General features: G+C 40.4%; 1 protein-coding gene across 2 annotated transcripts in view; it reads left to right on the top strand.

Annotated features, from left to right (window-relative positions):
* LOC144696756 (protein FAM3C-like) overlaps positions 1-19,389 on the top strand; it is a 58,552-nt gene that overhangs the window by 5,309 nt on the left and 33,854 nt on the right. The window contains exon 1 of one of the 2 annotated variants that reach the window (XM_078568441.1): positions 937-1,010. The exons of the other annotated variant lie outside the window; for it this stretch is intronic. The gene's annotated coding sequence lies outside the window, so the exon portion shown is untranslated. Of the gene's footprint in view, positions 1-936; positions 1,011-19,389 lie in introns of those variants that run through there. 2 annotated transcript variants of the gene reach the window in all.

The raw sequence follows: 19,389 nt of genomic DNA on the forward strand, positions 1-19,389 counted from the left end.
TTTGCTATAAAAAGTCACACCCTAAGCAGATTGACAGCAAAAAGCTGTGTCTCAGTCTTCTGTCCAGAGTTTTTCGAAGTGGCTGCCAAATTTATTAACCTGTCCTGGTGTGGAAGAGGCCTTTTTTTTACCAGGAGCCAATCCCGAAAAACACATTCCATTGTCTGGGAAGATCTCTCAAACATCTTTCCCATTTTGCCCATGGGCTCTGGGTATTAATAAATAAGAACCATTCGACTCTTGGACTCCGTTTCACCATTCAAGAAGATCATGGCTAATTTACCCTGACTTCACTTTTCCCACACTATCCCCATATCTCCTGATTCCTTTAGTAATGAAAAACCTATTGACTTCTGTCATGAATCTACTCATCAGTTGTTTTCCAAACAATGTTTTGAGTCCAGCACATTTTGTCTGCACATCACTGTTGCATCTGTAAGTTAATACATCATCCTAGGCCTGATTGGTTAAAGCCACAGCTGAAAAAGTAGCAAACATACAAATCACAAATGGAGAACATAGTCTGTGAAACTGGCAGCAAGGAAAGATTAAGCAGCAGCTAATTGAGTGATCATATCTTTCCTTTATTAAAATGCAATTCTAAGTTGGGAGGTGTCATGAAGAAACCTACCAAATTATTGTAAATATATTTTGTGAAGTTTTTGTTCACAACTGAAATTGATCAATACAAACATCTGTAAATGTAGTTTGAGCACAACACCCAAAACCAGTTGTCAATAAAATATTTATCACTCAGCTACCTGTGCAGTGGTATGAATCCCTTCAATGGCTTTTTTTGTAGAGTCCACTACTGTGAGATGGGCTAGTGGTTCAGTGTGAAGCACTTGGCTGGAATGTGAATATTTAGATTGGACTTTGTCTGTGTTACAACAGTGCTTTGAATAAGAATCCTTTCTGTGATGAGTACCATCAATTGCGAAGCTAATCATTGAGTGGGCCAGCGCTTAATCCTTGGAAATAACCTTCCTGCACCCCTTTGAGGCAAATTGGTCAGTGAATTTATTTTGTTGTGTTAACAGCATATATTATCCTGCATTTTTACTGCTGCAGTCTGGTTTAAGTTGAAGGAAGAATTATGTAAAATATACAGCACAGAAACAGGCTTTCCTTGTATTGCAGCAGGGAGTAGACTTCAAAAATACTTATTTATCTATAAAATGCTTTGGACCCCTTGTCAGTGTCAAATGCACCACATAACTGTAAGTCTTTCTTTCATTCAGCTCAGCTGGTCTATGCCGGAGTTTATGCTCCACTAAGCCGACTCCCAGCATTATCATCTAATTCTATCAACATAATCTCCTGTTACCTGAACTCTGAATTTGTAACCTCTTTACACTGTGAGGTTAATGTAAAATGGCACTGATGCACGACGCAAGTAATTTTTAAAAAGTAAGTTCATAGTGCCACACCCTCTTCCATGACAAGTGCTCAGCTAGTCCCTTGATGTCAGAGGGCCCAAAGGAGCTTCAAAAACATTCCTTTTAATCATAGTAGCATCTGCTGCTGTATTACAAAATTTCTAGCATTTCTGGTTCTGCATCTCTAGAGGAGCCTGAAAATGGGATTATTTAGGAAACATGTTTTAATAAAGATGGATAATACTTGACACTCCTGGGTTAAACACATTCTTTTGGTGTTGCATTTTTAATTGCAGATGTTATATTGAGGGAAGAATCATGTCAAAAGGGGCAAAGCGGGATTGCTCAGAATATACAGTCTCGCCTAATACCAGAAGTAATCCACAATGTTATTGCAAGAAAAGATAAATTGTTTCAAATGGGAACCAGATGTCCTCCAGCACTGAAGACATTATTTTTTTACAGCATGTATAAAGATACAATGGTTGCAAATGTAATTTTAGCATTAACAGCTGCTTTTAAATCTCTTTTGCATCTTCTGAATGACTTAGTGATTTGCAACTAATTAGTTGCTATTGAACTGTAGTCCTCATTATATAGACAAATACAGCAATCAATTTATATAGTCAAAGAAAATGTGAGCTGATTCTATTGTCATATTGTTGTATTATTTAAAAGGAATGTTAATCTTTTAATCCATAAAATGTTTTATTTTGATACTGACATACTTTCCAAAACTAATTGGGGTGGAGGAGGGGTGGGGTTATGGGTGCAGATGCTCCCAACAGCTTCTGTGATGAGTAATATTGCCTTTTGGTTGGACCATATCGAGTACATCAGCTCTCATTCTCCCCTCTCCCTCTATTGCAAATCCTTCAGCTGACTTGGGCTTACTCTTTGAGACTCTGCCCTCAAACCTCATCTCGCTTTCAAAACTTTTCTCGAAACATCTCCCACTGAGCTCTTGGTTACCTCTCCTAACCGTCATGTAGAGACTCTGTCTCCTTTAACAAGTGCTTTAAACAATCTTGTGGCAATACAAGTACTAAGCCACAGATGAGGTGGTCACATCCCTGGGATGTGACACTTGGTTTTGTGACTGCTGAGTTCAACCATCTGTGAGCCAAGTTGGCAATTGGAGCATCATAATTGAGTTCTGCGCACTTAGGCTAGGTTTTTTAAAAAATCAGCCAGTATTTCTGCTCCAGAGTGATATTGTGACGACTGCTGCAAAAGATATTTGTGTGTACATCAGCAAGGAATGTCTGTCTATGTTAGCGAGGGAACATACTGATGGAAACCTAGTGAGTCCACCCCAATAAAGATTGGTCATTCAGGTAGGCAGGCGACGCTTGTAACTAAGTAACTTAACTTTGAGAGCAGTGGAGAAAAGCTGGTAGGAAGTAAGTTTTATGTATGTAAATGCTTAGTTTTTAAAAGTTTATCACAAGTTCAAATATTGGCATCTTGACGTGATCACTTTATGTAGTACTCATCTCTGGGGTGTTGACAGCAGCCACTGTGAAAGCTCCATTTATGGAGGAGTTCCAAGCCTGTCCATCCCTCCTAGTATATTAATTGTTAAAACTTAACATAGTGTGATATAAAAAGGGAGAGATTTGGAATAACGTTTTAAAATGTGATTACCTTTTATTTGCTCTATGAATGAAGATTTTCCAAGTGAGTTTCCTTTCTGCAGATTTCATATATGAACTTCACAGCAGCTATTTAACTCTGCACAAAACGTTGTGCAAGGTTTTTGTTTTAAAATCATCTCAAACAGTTTTGTCATGGGGGTGCAATATTTAAAAAAAAAGCAGTTCTGTGGATATGGGTTTCACTGACAAGGCCAGAATTTATTGCCCACCCCTAATTGCCCTTGAGATGGTGGTGGTGAGCCTACATGAACCGCTGCAGTCCATATGGTGAAGTTTCACCCACAGTGCTGTCGGGGAGGGAGTTCCCGGACTTTGACCCATGAAGGAACAATGATAAATGTCCAAGTCAGGGTGATGTGTATCTTAGAGGGAAACTGGGAAATGATAGTGTTCCCTGCCGCCCTTGTCCTTCTAAATGGCTGAGTTTGCTGGTTTTTGTTGTTGTTGTTGGAGAAACTTTGGCGAGTTGTTGCAGTGTATCCTGTGGATTGTGTACATTGCAGCCACAGTGTGCTGGGTGAGTGGAGGAAATAGATGTTAGATAGTGGGTGGGCTGTGTCATGAAGCTATTAATGTATATAATATTTTGGAAAATATTTTTCTTTTAAAATAGAAGTTTAGTCTGCAGGTGTGTCTTAATTGGATTAAAGCCAGCTAGCCTGGATGATATGATGGGTACTATTTTGATATGTAAGGGAGATAGCATGCATTTGCATTTTTTGAATAGAGCATTCAAGAGGGGGAATGAAAACTGTCACTTTTCTAGCAGCTACCAAGCAATATGTTTATATTACTAATAAAATTGGTACTATGAAAGGGGTTTCATTGTTAAAAGGTGAAGTTCAAAGAGGCTGGTGAGACAATCAGTGGTGGTAGGTATAACTTCAGTAGTTTTCAGGTGTGCAGAGCAGAGGCAATGTAAGATCAAAAGGCAGCTGCAAGCCTCCACCTGGCTTCACACTGAAAAGAACCTCATTTTGAATTCGTATGGTGAAAATGCTTTGCCTGGTGTTTGGTTAAGCCTATGGGTTGCTGTTGCCTTAATGGACATTAGTTTGGGAATTTGTTAAAAGTTACAGTAGTTGTAATTTGTAGCCATGTGTATATAGTTTAACTTGTGTAAATTAATGAAATATTTCAATTAGTTTAATGTAAAGCTTCGAGAACCTGTGGTCTGATTCCTGAATTTAGAGTCGCATCTCGACATAGCACTTAAAATTATAGGTTATGACAGTTGTTTAAAGTTTCCCTCTGGGAATTTTAAAGAACTCCACTTTACCAACTGCATCGGTCATAACAGGCTGTCCATCAAACAGATTGCTTTGCACTAGATGGTGTTGTGGTTCTTGTGTGTTATTGCAGCTTTGCCCATCCAGGGCAAGTGGAGAGTCTCCTGTCATACTCTCCTGGCTGTTGCCTTGTAGATGGTGAACAGGCTTTTGGAAGATGAACACGTAGACCATTCAAACCCTCGATCTGTTGATCAGTTAGATCATGGTTGAACTGTATCTTTACTCTACCTACCTGTCTTTGTTCCATAGCCCAAGTTAGGAAGTGAGCCACTAATGGGAAAGTTATCACGTGATAGAAAGAGTATATAAGTATTACTTACAGTCCAGCATGAACTGTTCAATCTGCTTAACCAGAGAAATAATTGCATAACAGCAGGAACACATCAGACTAACTGAAGAAAGTGTCTGCCAGTCAGAGCTCTGTCATTTAATATAATTTTCAACAGCTTACTATGATCAGGTAAAATCCAAGCCTGATATTGCTGCAGAAACAGGTGCTGGATATGAGAATTTTCCTGAGTCCAAGGTCCAGGTGATCCTGTGGTATCGTTGCCACAGGAACTGTGCAGTCTCTATCTCAATGCAACGTGTCCAATATTAGCAGTTTCCCTCCCAGCTTTAATCGGCTCTACATTATATGATCCTACCAAATGGAGCTATGCAATAAAAGCAAATGCTACAAACATTGCTGCACATTTCAATGAGAAGTTTAGGTAGTAATTGTGCACCTATCAGATCTAATGAGGCAATGTTTTTCCCCCCCACTCTTCAGGTTTTAATACACCTACTGTTGTAATTCTAGCAACTTCATTTGTTTTTATTTCATGCTCTTTAGTATGCTGTTTGTAGCATTGCACATGCATAGTTGAGGCCAAGTATCACTCTCCAGGTCGAACAGGTTTAGAGGCTGGTGGGATATAATTTGGTCAAGGCAGGGAAAGGTGGGTATTGGAAGAGGGAAGCTGGTAAAGGAGATACCAGCTTCATTAGTGTGGGGCAGGCAAGGGTAGGGGTAGTGGTTCCAAGAATGGGAAAAGTTCCTCATTAAACACCTAGTTTCAGTACGTTAGAATGTACACAGGTCCAAAGTGAATGAAAGATTTCAAAAATATTTGCAAAAATGACAATTGGCACCTATTTAGTGCCTTTAATCTAGTAAAATGTCTCAAGATGCTTCATAGGGGCATTACCAAACAAAATTTGATACTGAGCACCTAAGGACAGGTGAAGAAAAACTTGATCAAAGACAGAGTTTTCAATAGATAGAAAAGTGGAGAGATTTAGGGAGAGCATTTCAGAGTTTATGGCCACAAACCGCTGGAAAAATGGTTCCCAATAAAGGAGTGAAAGAAGTAGGGAAGTGCACAAGGCACCAGGATTGGAAGAACACAGATTTCTTGAAGGCCTGGATGTTATGACACAGCAGTTGGTAAAGGCTGAGTTGTTTAAATCCCAGAGGAAAACTTGAACAACTGTCATAACCTATATTTTCAATTGGTATGTTCGAGATGCAGCTCTGAATTCAGAAATAAAACCACCAATCCTCAAGAGGATTTTGTTGTATAAAACTAAATTAAACATTTATTAGTTTAACAACAAATTAAGCAAGTGCACATGTCTACAAATTACTACCATAATTTTTAAACAAATCCCCAAATTAATCACTCCCAGGAAAATCTTCACCAAGGCAACAATAACCCATAGACTTTAAACAGACACCAGGCAAAGCACATTTGACCTTACCAATGCAAAGTGAGGTCCCTTGCAATTTGGTTCCTTTGCAGACATAGTTGTAGGGCTTACAGGCTGGTTAGATCTTACATGCTTGTGCCTCACACACACAAACTCCTTTCGATTTATATCTAGCTTTCCCTTTGAATGTAAATTTTTTATTGTATTACTAGGTTTTCTTTTAATTTTACCTCTCAACAATAATCCTTTCATTCCATCAATTTTATTACTAATATAAACACATTGCTTGGTGTTTCCCAGCTAGGTGCAAGATTTTACCCATTCTTTTGAATGGTTTATTCAACAAATGCAAATGTTCTCTTTACCTTCTACCCTTACGTTTTTCTAATTAACATCTCAAACTGCTATATATCAAAGCACCCAGACTAGCTGGCTTTAACCCAATTAAGCCACACACAGACACACACATAGACACAGACCCTACTACAAGTCTAATTTAAAAATAATTTCCAATAACATTATAGACATTAATCTCTTAGTGACACTGGAGGCGGTGGCAAGTTCAGGCAGAGGCAAGGCCATGGAGGGATTTGAACACAAAATCAGAATTTTAAAGTTGAGATGATGTTGGACTGAGAGCCACTAGTTGTGGGATTCTGCTTGATGGGTGAATGGGTCTCTGAGGGCAGCAGAGCTGAGATGGGGGAGGAAATGGGCCATATTACAGAGCTGAAATGAGGCAGTATTGCTGATGGAGAAGGTCATATGATAGGAAGATCAGCTCAGGGCCAAATGGGAGGCTGATTTGATTCTTTCTACTCTTTATTGATAGATTTTGCTGCATGATTATGTTTAATAAATAGTTTTCACTTGTCAAAGTGGCTGCCTATTGATAGTTTACATTGATGCTTTCCTCTTTGATTTGTACATTCCCCACCTCTTTAACAGTGATTTGCTTGGTTGCCACTGTTACTTTGGGTAGTTCCTAACGGGAGTACTGAAAATGTCTTCAGAAGTTGGAAAATTAATTTGTGGTCACATCAGTTAGCTTGCAAATGCTTTCATTCTTCTCTTCCTCTTACATGCCATCAGGATATGTCAAAGTGCTTTACAGGCAAAGGTATACTTTGAAGTACAGTCACTGTTGCTTTCTATGGCAGCCAATTTGTGCATATTATGTTTACAAATGGCACTGGTGAATGACCGCGATTATTTTGTGTTGGTTGAAGGATAAATTGGCTGGAACTCAAGTTACTCGTTCCTTTTTTAACCACCTTATCACCTTGCCTTGGCATCTTTTCAGGGTTTTCATCTGTATGCTCATCTGCACTCTTCTAAATTTTGCCATTTATAATACACTTTTCATATTCGTCTTCCTGAAGTGTATCACTTCACACTACTATGCATTGAGCTTCATCTGCAGTGTCTTTGTCCATTTCCACATCCTGTCTTGTGATCCTGATGTCTCTTAACTATCCCCATCTTTACTTTTAACACCTCAAAAGTTTTCAGCTGACCAGAGAGAGTCAGCATGGATTTGCAAAGATTCGGTCATGCCTGACAAACCTGACTGAATGTTTTGAACAAGTGACTAGAGTAGTGAACAGGGGAGTGTAATGTTATGCATGATATTTATATGGACTTCCAGAAGTCATTTGATAAAGTTCTTCAAAAGAGACTGTTAGCTAAAGTTGAAGCTCATGGAATTGAAGGCAAATCATTAGCTGGTTAGGGAATTTGCTGAGTTGTATGAGACAGTGTTGGAATCATCAGGTACTGTAATAGGCAGAATGTGGCTAGTGGTGTCCTGCAAGGATATTGGGGTCTCAACTATTCACACTATTTATTAATGACTGATGGACTAGTTAAACTGCCAGACTTCCAGTACCAGCCTACAGTGTTGTCCTGTCTTTAATGCTCAGCAATCACAGATACACTCCAAGACCAAACAGGCTACACAAGGGCCCGAAATTATGGACTCCCCCAAGACTCTATCTTAGCTCCAATTCTCTTCAACATCGATCTGAGTGACATGCCTCCCACCACCACCTCTAGGAAGTTTGCCTATACAGATGACCTGGCGCTTGCTACCAGGCAACCAACCTTGAGGATTTCAACAGCATCTTGTCCCGGGACTTAGAAGTGATGGGGCAATATTTCAACTACTGTCGTTTCCGTTCAAGCCCAACTAAGACCACAGTCACTGCTTTCCACCTCTGCAACTGACTGGCTAACAGCGAACTCCAGGTTTCATTTAGTGGCAAACCGATCAAAAATGAATCATACCCCCAAGTACTTTGGAGTCACAGAAAAGTCCAAGACCAGGGTAAACATTATCCAGAAACCAATACGCACCAGCTGGGGATCCATTGCACATACTCTGCATAACACTAGCCTTGTTTTTGTACATTCTTCAGTAGAATTTTGCTCCCTTGTGTGGGCAGAGAGCAGCCACACAAAACGCTTGGATACTATCTGCATTGATGTGGTGAGGACAGTCAGTGGTACATTGAAATCAACGACTGTACAATAACTCTCCCTATCCAATATCCCACCTCCTGACTTGTGCCAGAAGGCAAATATGCTGAAAGAGTTTGAATGCACTGAAGCCAATCTAGAATCACCAATCCAGGAAGACCTTTAGAACCTATCAAATATGCGACTCAAGTCATGCACATCTTTCTGGAACTCTGAATGCTATGAGCTATGCAGGTTTTGGCAAAAAGGACAAATGACAAAACCTCTGGGCTGTCGCCAATATCGCCAACAAAAATCTGGTGCATGATCAGACAGTCTCCAGGGTTCAGCCTCTCTCGAATAGTGGTGTGTACTCAACAGGATCCTCACTCTCCATGCAAGGACATCACACATCCTCCACAAATAAAATTTCACTGACAACCAGCATGCAACTGTGGCCACCCAGATTAGACTGTTCACATTGTGAATGAATGTGGTCTTCCAAAATTTACCATAGGATTCAAGGCAATCCACCTAACAACACATAGTGCTGTGTCTTGCTGTCTAATTTGGTTTTAGACTTCTAAAGCTGCAAAGCTGTCTTACATGCGAAGAAGACAATGACTGATGAAATAAAGTCACATTGAAATTTGCTGATAATGCAGATTAGATGGCATTGTAAGTAATGTAGATGGATACATAAACCTACAATAGATTAAATGATTAGGCAAAACTGTGGAAAATTGATTTCAATGTAGTCAAATAGGCCATCCACTTTCAACCTAAAAAGGATGGATCACATTATTTTCTAAATGGTGAAAAGCTAGAAACACTTGAATTCATAGTAGACCTACGAGTTCACATACATAGATCATCAAAATATCAAGGACAGATACAGAAAATAAGCAAAATGGCTAATGGGATGCTGGCCATTATATCTAGAGGACTAGAATACAAGGGGGTAGAAGTCATGCGTCAGCTATACAAACCTCTGGTTAGGCCACACCTTGCCTACTGGGAGCAATTCTCAGCATCATACCTTGGCAAGGGTATTTGACTTTAGAGGGAGCGCAGCATAGATTTGCCAGAATGATACCTGGACTCCAAGGGTTAAATTACGAAGAGAGATTATACAAACTAGGGTTGTATTCCCTAGAATGTAGAAATTGAGGGACTTAATTAAATTGATTTGAGTTTAAGATATTAAGGGGAATGGAGGATAGATAGATAAAACTGTTCCTGTTTGTTGTGGAGTCTAGGACTAGGGAGCCTAGTCTAAAAGTTATAGCCAGATCTTTCAGGAGTGAAATTGGAAAGCACTCCCTACCTAAAGGGTGGTACAATTTTAGAATTGTCTTCCACTAATGGCAGTTGAAGCTAAATCAAAGTTATTAATGAATATGGAGTAAAGGCAAGTGTATGAAGTTAAGTCAGAGATCAACCATGATCTCATTGAACAGCAGAAGAGGCTCAAAGGGCTAAATGGCCCACTCCTATTCCTATGTTGCTTATCAGGGTCTACAACATTGCTAATTTTTGCATAATCTATAAACTTCATAATGCTATGCCAGAGCCTAGGTTGTTTATAAAAATGAAAAGAAGAATGGATCCAAAATTGACTATGGAGGGATACCACTGCAAACTCCCTCCCAGCCTAAAAAAACATTCACCCACCACTGCCTTTTGTTCCCTGTTACTGAACCAATTTTCATAAGCATGCTGCCACTTTTTCCTTAATTCCATGGGCTTCCATCTTTTTAACAGGCCTACGGTATGGCATTTTGCTTTCCTGAAGTCCATAAATACAACATCTATTACAGTACCATGATCAACCCTCTGTGGCCTCGTCAAAGAATTTCAATCAAGTTAGTCACACACAATATCTCTTGAACAAACCCATGCTGTTTTTTCTTAATTAAACCATGCCTTTCCAAATTTTAACATCCCATCAGCAATGTCAGGCTGATAGACCTGTAGTTTGCTGGTTTATTTCTCTTTCGAATAGTGGTATTACAGTCCTGTGGCACTACCCCTGTACTCATTGAGAATTGAAAGGTTGTGATCAATCCCTCTGTTGTTTCTACCTTTGTTTCTTTCAGCAGCTGAAGATGCCTTCCATTTAGGCCAGGTGACTGACCAACTTTCAGTAATGCTAATCTTTTTAGAAATCTACCAAGTTTAGGTTCAGCAAACCATAAAATGTACCTAATAATGCAATATTACTGAGAAAGTCAAACACTTACAAGATTATTCAGGTTAAATGAACATAGTCATACACAACATCTTGGGACACGGCAATGCTTTTCTGTAGAAGTTGACAGGTTACAGGCGTTGTTAACAACCAGTTTCTAAATCCCTTACTCCTTTGCATTTTGTGTTACTTCATCTGCATTCTATAACCTTTTTGCACCAGCTCGTACCCATTCATTGAAGTTCCAGGCTGTCTGAACATCTGTCATCCTGGTGTCAGACCTAGTAGGTGCTGCTGGTGTTTGGTTCAGCAAATCGTGGAATGTTCCTATTTTGGCTAAAGGACTGAGCAGCTAGCATCGAAGCATGACAAATCATGAGAAAGTTCAGCTTCAAACCACTGTCAGCAAAGTTCTACAGGCTTTTAGCCTAAGTGGTTTAATACTAAATTAATTCCTTACTTAATCTCAATCACTTTACAAAAATTCCAGACTATTCTGCTCTACTTAATAACTTAGACTAGAGGTTCCCAAACCGTGGGATGATCATTTGGAATCATGAGGACCAAGGCAGCAATGGTGACTGTCGAGTAGAGACTCTGACAGGGCAGTCCTGGAATTGGTGCTGAGGCTCCATTACATGCACATGCAGGACTCTCAGGCCTCTTAGCTCTGAGGCCCCATCAAAATCTTCAGAATGGTTGAGGACAAACCCCTCCAACCCCCTTGCCAAGCTTAAAAATGGGGTCACAGTGGGGGATAAAGCACTGACTTAGACCCCTGATAATTGGGATCAGCATCATTGCTTATCTCTGTATTTCAATATCTCACTTGTGGTTTGACTTTGAAAAGAATGGAAGACTTTCCAATTTGTACACGACACTCATAAAAGTAAAAAACTGCGGATGCTGGAAATCCAAAACAAAAATAAAAATACCTGGAAAAACTCAGCAGATCTGGCAGCATCTGCGGAGAGGAACACAGTTAATGATTCAAGTCTGTATGACTGTTCAACAAAACTAAGGAAAAATAGAAAAGAGGTGAACTATAAGCTGGTTTAGGCAGGGGGGGGGAAGAGCTGGATAGAGGGCCAGCAATAGGTGGAGATAGCCAAAAGATGTCATAGACAAAAGGACAAAGAGGTGGTGATATTATCTAAGGAATGTGCTAATTAAGGGTAGAAAGCAGGACAAGCAAGGTACAGATAGCTCTAGGGGTGGGGCGGGGTGAAGGAATCGAAATAGGCTAAAAGGTAGAGATAAAACAATGGATGGAAATGACTTGTATTCTACTGTTTGTTGCTTTGCATCGGTTAGACTCTTGAGTTTCTTTCATCATCATCATCCTCAGCTATTTCAACATAGTCGAAAGGGAGCATATATATGTTGCTGGCTTCACACTCTTTCGAGTTATCAACAGTCACAGATTGCAACTCTTTTGAGTACAATCACAGTTCTTGGTTTTTCCGGGAGTGGGACATGAACCCACAACCCTCTGATTCAAAGGCGAGGGTGCTATGAACTGAGCCACAGCTGACACCTCTTAACAGTCACAGATTGCAACTCTTTTGAGTACAATCACAGTTCTTGGTTTCCGGGAGTGGGACATGAACCCACAACCTTCTGATTCAAAGGCGAGGGTGCTATGGACTGAGCCACAGCTGTTTCAAACTCTTTTGAGTTATCAACAGTCACAGATTGCAACTCTTTCGAGTACAATCACAGTTCTTGGTTTTCCGGGAGTGGGACATGAACCCACAACCTAAATGAAACTCTTTCGAGTTATCAACAGTCACAGATTGCAACTCGTTCGAGTACAATCACAGTTCTTGGTTTCCGGGAGTGGGACATGAACCCACAACCTTCTGATTCAAAGGCGAGGGTGCTATGGACTGAGCCACAGCTGTTTCAATGTGCAGCATTTTACATTTGCCTGGAACGAGGTGGGAGGAGGCTTGTGTGGATCATAAACAGCATAAACATGTTTTGTCAGGCATGCAGCCTAGATGTAAACTACTATTAAAAAGTGCAATAGAATTCAACTTTCCTTCATACAGCATGTTCTTCTGAGGTGCTTTAATACAATTTTAATACTTTTGAATTCATATTCGGTGTTAAGCATACAGTCCAAGGGGGTTGTCTGCAAATTGGTGCGTTTACATTCAATTTGATTCTAAGTTGAGACGATTTGCATACACTACTTTCCCCTCTTCAATTTTCAGTCACGTGTTAGTCAGATGTGCTCCAGTATGTAATTTAGAGATCCTGATGTGCCTCAAGACTTCGATTTATTATGTCTTTTGCAACATCAGGGCATCCCAAAACACTTTAGAGCCAATGAAGTACTTTTGAAATGTAATCACTGATGTAGGAAATGTGGCAGCTAATTTGTTTCCAGCAAGGCTGCAGCAATCTGCTAATACTCGGGTCACTTGTTTAAGTGATAGTTGAGGGGTAAATGTTGGGTTATGACACCGGGGAGAACTCCCTGCTCTCCCTCAAATATTGTTATAGACATTTTGTCCACCTGAGAGGGCAGAATTGTAATCTCCCTCCATTATAGCAAACTGATGGCAGACATATAGACTGATTTTGTGGATTTGCAGTGCAGCTTATCCTGGGTAGATTGGGTCGGTTGTAGGTAAGATGATGTTAGATGTTGAAACATGGATTCCTCTGGAAGGATGAGGCAGATGGCCTTACTAAACAGTAACTTCGAGATTTTTCACTGATGATTACAATAAACAAAGGGTGAAAAGAGTGTTTGCTGGGAATTGCACTCTTGAATTTAAAAGTTCCTTAACTTTTCCTTGATAATGTACAGTGATGGGCCTTAACTGCAACTTCCAAAAACCCTTCACTGCAGTTATGGGCAGATCTGAGATCACAGCAACTAAAATTTGAATAGATAACTGTCAAACTCATTGCACTTAAGGGCCTTTCACCCACCCCACAATCTCTCACCCACTCCCAAAAGTGACAAGCTTTTATAAACTCTGATTCTATATGTGAAAGGCCAACTACAAGCCATTCTGCCACCAGAAAGTAATTGGGAATACACCATAATAGTGCAGCACTAGCTGGTATTTCAGTAATGGAATGCTATTGCAAATATCCCAGACACACCCTGTTAATAATTGTCATTGCTATAAACAGTCAGATCTGATTGCACCACAGATCTGGTTTGGGCTTCTCCAATTAAAGCTAGACCTGTGGAAACTGATTCGTCCATTTTGGGGATGGGAATGACTGCATTTGACTAGGTGTGTTCACAGGAAGAAAGGTAAATAAAGGAAAGCAATGTACAGAGTTCGTGGATATTGCTTTCATCTCTCTTCCTGTCCCCCTCAGCCCTCTCAAGATAAAGAATATGAGATTGCTAGATGACATTTGTAAACAGCTTAAGTTTCACTTTTGAGATTTGTATGATCGCATCTCTTTATTTACTAAGAATTTTTTTTGCAGAATTTTTATGGCACAGAAGGAAGCCGTTTGGCCCATCATGTCTGCACCAGCTCTCCAAATGAGCATTATGATATAGGGCCATTGCCCTGCCTTTTCCCCATACCCCTGCACATCGTTTCTATTCAAATAATCATCTAATGCCCTCTTGAATGCCTCGATTGAACCTGCCTCCACCACATTTTCAGGCAGTGCATCCCAGACCCGAAACTCTCGTTGTGTGAATACGTTTTTTTTCTTATGTCACATTTGCTTCTTTTGCAAATCACTTTAAATTTGTGCTCCTCTCGTCCTTGATCCTTTTACGAGCAGGAACAGCTTCTCCTTATCTACTCTGTCCAGCCCCCTCATGATTTTGAACATCTCTATTAAATCTCCTCTTAGCCGCCTTCTCTCCAAGGAGAACAGTCCCAACCTCTCTAATCTATCTTCATAACTGAAGTTTCTCAACCCTGGAACCATTCTTGTAGACCTCTTCTGTACTCTCTCCAATGTGTTCACATCCTTCCTATAATGTGACGCCCAGAACTATATACAATACTTCGGTTGAGGTCTAACAAGTGTCTTATATAAATTCAACATAACCTCTTTGCTCTTGTACTCTATGCCCCTATTGGTAAAGCCCAGGAATATATGCTTTATTAATTGCTCTCTCCACCTGTCTTGTCACCTTCAATGATCTATGCGCATATACACCCAGATCTTTCTGCTTCTGTGCCCCCTTCAAAATTTCACCCCTTACTTTATATTGTCTGTCCATGTTCTTCCTACCAAAATGCATCATCCCACACTTCTTCACATTGAAATTCATCTGCCACCTACCTGCCCACTCCACCAACTTGTCTATGTCCTTTCGAAGTTCTACCCTGACCTCACAGTTTACAACACTCCCAAGCTTCGTATCATCCGCAATCTTTGAAATTGTCCTTTGCACACCAAGATCTAGATCATTAATATATTATCAGGAAAAGCAAGTGTCCCAATACCAATCCCTGGGGTACTCCACTACCATCCTCCCTCCAGCCTAAAAAATATTCACTTGACCATTCCTCTCTGCTTCCTATTTTTCAGCCAATTTTGTATACACTTTGCTACTGTCCCTTTTATTCCATGAGCAATAACTTTTCTCACAAGTCTGTTGTGTGGCACTGTATCAAATGCCTTTTGATAGTCCATGTACACCACATCAACAGCATTACCCTCATTTTCTTATGGAATAAATAGATATGTCTTAATAACATAGTTTTTAAAAAGTCAGCATGGCTCAGTTAATAGTACCCCTACTTCTGAGTCCATTGCAGGTTTTCAGCACACAGTCTCGGCTGACATTTCACAGCATTTTTGAGGGAATGCTTGTGTCATGTTCCAATATATTATGAACTTTCAGACAATACTTTATATTTTTAAAACTGAACTAAAGGCTTCAAAGAACAGCTGCCTGACTTCTTATGTGGGTTGAAACCACTTCCCTGTCTCAAAGGAACCTTCCAGATGAATGTTTTATCAGTGCCTTTCTTGAAATTAATTCAAAAGGGTAATTTCAAATTGAATGGGTTGTTCAAACACACAGACATTGGCTGTCTCAAGCACTCATGGTGTCAAACAACGACACAGGATGTGTAATCAACACACCTTGCTTTGGAAAAAGGACTTTGAACTGGTGCAAATAACATGATGAGAAACCATTTTGTTGTCTATTTCAAAAGTTCAACAAGAAGCTGCTTGCAGACAGAATTTCACAGAAAGCTATTGAACCTGTGCTAAGTCATCCAAGCAGCCAAGGTAAAAAAAAAACAGCAATACCTTGAAAGTGGAGAAGGACTTTCTCCAATCTGTTCCAACTTCAAGATCACCTGAGAACCAACTTCCTGAAAATGCAACTGCAAGAAGCCTTGCAGTTTATTGAGAATCCTCTGCTTTACAAGACCTTCACTTCAGCTAAAGCATCCGCTTCATCTAAGAAACTACAAGCTTACCACAACAAAGACTGAGATAATTTTAAGTTGTTACTGTATTGCTTTACCTTCATCTGTATCTAAACTTTGTATGTGTGATAGCATGCGTGAGACGAGTGAGTGAGATATTGCAGTTTAAACATCTGGGGTGTTTACTGATCACAGGCAATAAAAAGGAACACACACATTCTGTCCATGGCAAAATTGGGGGTTGCAATCTGGGATAAAACCTAGTGCAAATGAGCCAAATCTGACTTCTGGGGAATTGGAAGTAGAGGGGAAAGTAATATTGTCAAAATGTGAACCAGAAACACAAATGGATTATAGCAGTAAGCTTTGTGAACACTAACAATAGAAAGTAAGAAAGTACAGAAGCCCGAGGTGCTAAAAATTCTGGCTGAGTACCTTGGCCTCGCTCCAGATTCAGAACAGGTAGAAGATTTAGGACCTGAAACAGACCAGGCTAGCCTAGCCAAAATCTGCCGAGTGGAGCGGAGGCTAGAATTAGAATTCCAGGAAAAAAAGAAAGAAAGGGTGGCCTAGGAGAAAAGGGAGACATGGGAATTCCAAGAGGAGAGAGTGCGAGCATGCTTTCCAGCTAGAAAAGTTTGAGGGAGAGTTACAGGCACAGAAAGGTTGGGAACTGAGACAGATTATCCTTGACTTTACCTACTGGTAATTTAAATACCCTTAGCACAGAGACAAGCTTTGATTTCTTAAAGTGTTCCCGATTTGTCCCTAAATTTGAAGACGAGGACGTTGAAATTTTCTTCACAGCCTTTGAGAAAGTGGCAGCTCAATAACAATGACTAGAAGAGTTTTGGGTGCTCTTAATACATGGTCAGCTAGTAGGAAAGGCCCGTGAGGTTTATTCCATGCTGCCTGTTGAGAGCTCTGCCAGTTAGGACCAGACAAAGGCTATTCTCAGTGCCTATGAACTCATACCAGAGGCTTACCACCAACAATTCCCGAGCCCATGGAAAAAGGCCCCACAGACTTTGCTGGAATTCAAGAGAATTAAGGAGTTAGCTTTTGACCTCACCTACAAAGGTCTGAGAGAAATAGTTATGCTAGAGAAGTTTAAAAACTTTCCAATGCAGCCTTAAAACACTCATAGTGGAGCACAGGGTTTCCAGAGTCAGAGATGCAACAAAAAGAAAGAGCTTTAAAAGTAAATCAGCAAGACCATGCCCTGTTTGCTTCCAGTGTAGCAGGCCTGGACACTCAAATGAGAGCTGTTGGTTCACCAAAAAACAACAGGAAGATCTGCAGTCAGAAGTGACCATAGCCTTGAAAGTACCAAGCTCGAATTTGAATGGGAGGATGTCGATAAAATACTTACCTAGGCTCCTTGCTTGACCCCTTTTGTATCACAAGCTCCAAGAAAAGAAACAACTAGTTTTGGAGATAATGTTTTCAAACACTGTTTGCAGCAAAGGCTGCTGAGTTGCTGCCCGAAAGCAGAGCAAACACCACAGTGCTAGTAAAAGGTCTTATTGGCTCACACTTAAAGGTTCCTCTAGTAAAAATTTGCCTGCAGAGTAAGTGGATCACTGGTGGAATGATGGTCAGAGTTGTGCAGGGTTTACCCAAAGTAGGAGTGGACCTATTGTTGCAAAATAATTTGGGGTGTGAGGTATCCAGAGGGTCAAATACAGTCCACAGAGACTAGAGAAACGAAAGGGAACCAGAAAAACTCTGTTCAGCTGAAGATAGCTGCAGAAGCCCCGAATATCCTGCAGGGTTGATAGCTCCCGTAAGGATTAGGGAAATTGAAGTAAAGGCAGAGGACTTTCCGGAGCACAGCAGTTTTAAAAAAAAAGGGCCGTGTTGGAACCCATAAAAGTTAGAGACCACACCCAGGCCAGTAGCGTTTAAAGAGGCGAAGGCAAGGCCTGTAGAATTTAAAAAGAATGAAGGGCTGAACCATCCCTCTGGCCTCCTGCAGTTGCCGACCATGTCTGTGACTATTGTGGGGACCATTATGCACACCCCAGTCCTTATGCTTAGTTACATTACAAAACTGCAGCTGCTACTAGGCCCCTTGTTTATCCATGCTTCATACAGACATATTTTGGTGCCTCAAAACATTCATTTTCCTTTAATAAATTTCCTATTCAGAAACTAAGTTTGCCTGCAATATTTCCTGTGGTTTCACAATCATAGGTATAAACATAATTGAATATAATATTGATTCATTCTTTGCTAGGCTTGTTTATAACCAGCTTAGCCTGTTCTTATTCTTTAACTCATAAAAGGTTCTATTTAGCTAGACAACCATAGGAATATTTTAGAATCATGCAATGATACAATGCATGAAGTCATCATTTAGCCCAACCCGCCTGTACCATCTCTTTGGTAGAGCTGTCCAGTTGGGCCTTCTCCACTGTTTTTTCCACGTAGCCTTGTACTTTTTTTCCCTTGAAGTATTTAGCTAATTCCCTTTTGAAATTTACTATTAATCTGCCTCTGGCAGCCTTCCTGGTAGTACATTGCAGGTTGCAATATTGCACATATAAAAAAAATTCTTCATATTGCCTTTGGCTTTTTCACCAATCATGTTAAATCTAAGCCCTCCACTTAGTGACTCTTCTGCCACAGAAAACAGTTCCTTTTTATTTGATCTGATCAAATTCACTCATGATTTTTAAACAGTTCTATTAAATCTCATTTTAAACTTCTCTGCTCGAAGGTGAATAACTGCAGTGAGGGGTGCGCAAGGAGACAGGCAACTATGCTGGAGTGAGACGGAGACTGAGTAGCAGATTAGGTTCATATGGGAATTTGATGCATGGGGGGAAAGAGGTATATATAGCAATTATTCTAAGTTAATTAAGAATTACTTAAATTAAGTTAACTAGATAACATAAGTAACAATGGCAGGGCAGGTTTATGTTGCAGCTGTGGATTGTGGAACTTTTGTACGCCAAGTCAATCCAGGACAAACACATCTGCAGAAAGTGTAGGCAGCTGGAGGAATTCCAGATCAGGATTGTTGATCTGGAAGCTGAACTGCAGATACTGCACAACATATGGGAGGGGGAGAAATACCTGGACACTTTGTTCCAGAAGACGGTCATGCCTCTTAGAATAAGATCATCATCTGTTTTGGTCAGCAGTGAGGGACAGGAGGATATGACCGTGAATGAGGCAGGTAATGGGACCGAGCAGACAAGAGTGGAGGCATACCACCATCTCAGACTTTGCAATTGTCAAACAGGTTTGAAGTACTCACAACCTGTGCAGATGAAAGTGAGGTCTGCAAGGTGGATGAGCAGGCTGGCCACGGCGCCATGGTACAGGAAG

Source organism: Cetorhinus maximus, chromosome 22 (genome assembly GCF_964194155.1).
Source record: "Cetorhinus maximus chromosome 22, sCetMax3.hap1.1, whole genome shotgun sequence".
Lineage (NCBI taxonomy): Eukaryota > Metazoa > Chordata > Chondrichthyes > Lamniformes > Cetorhinidae > Cetorhinus > Cetorhinus maximus.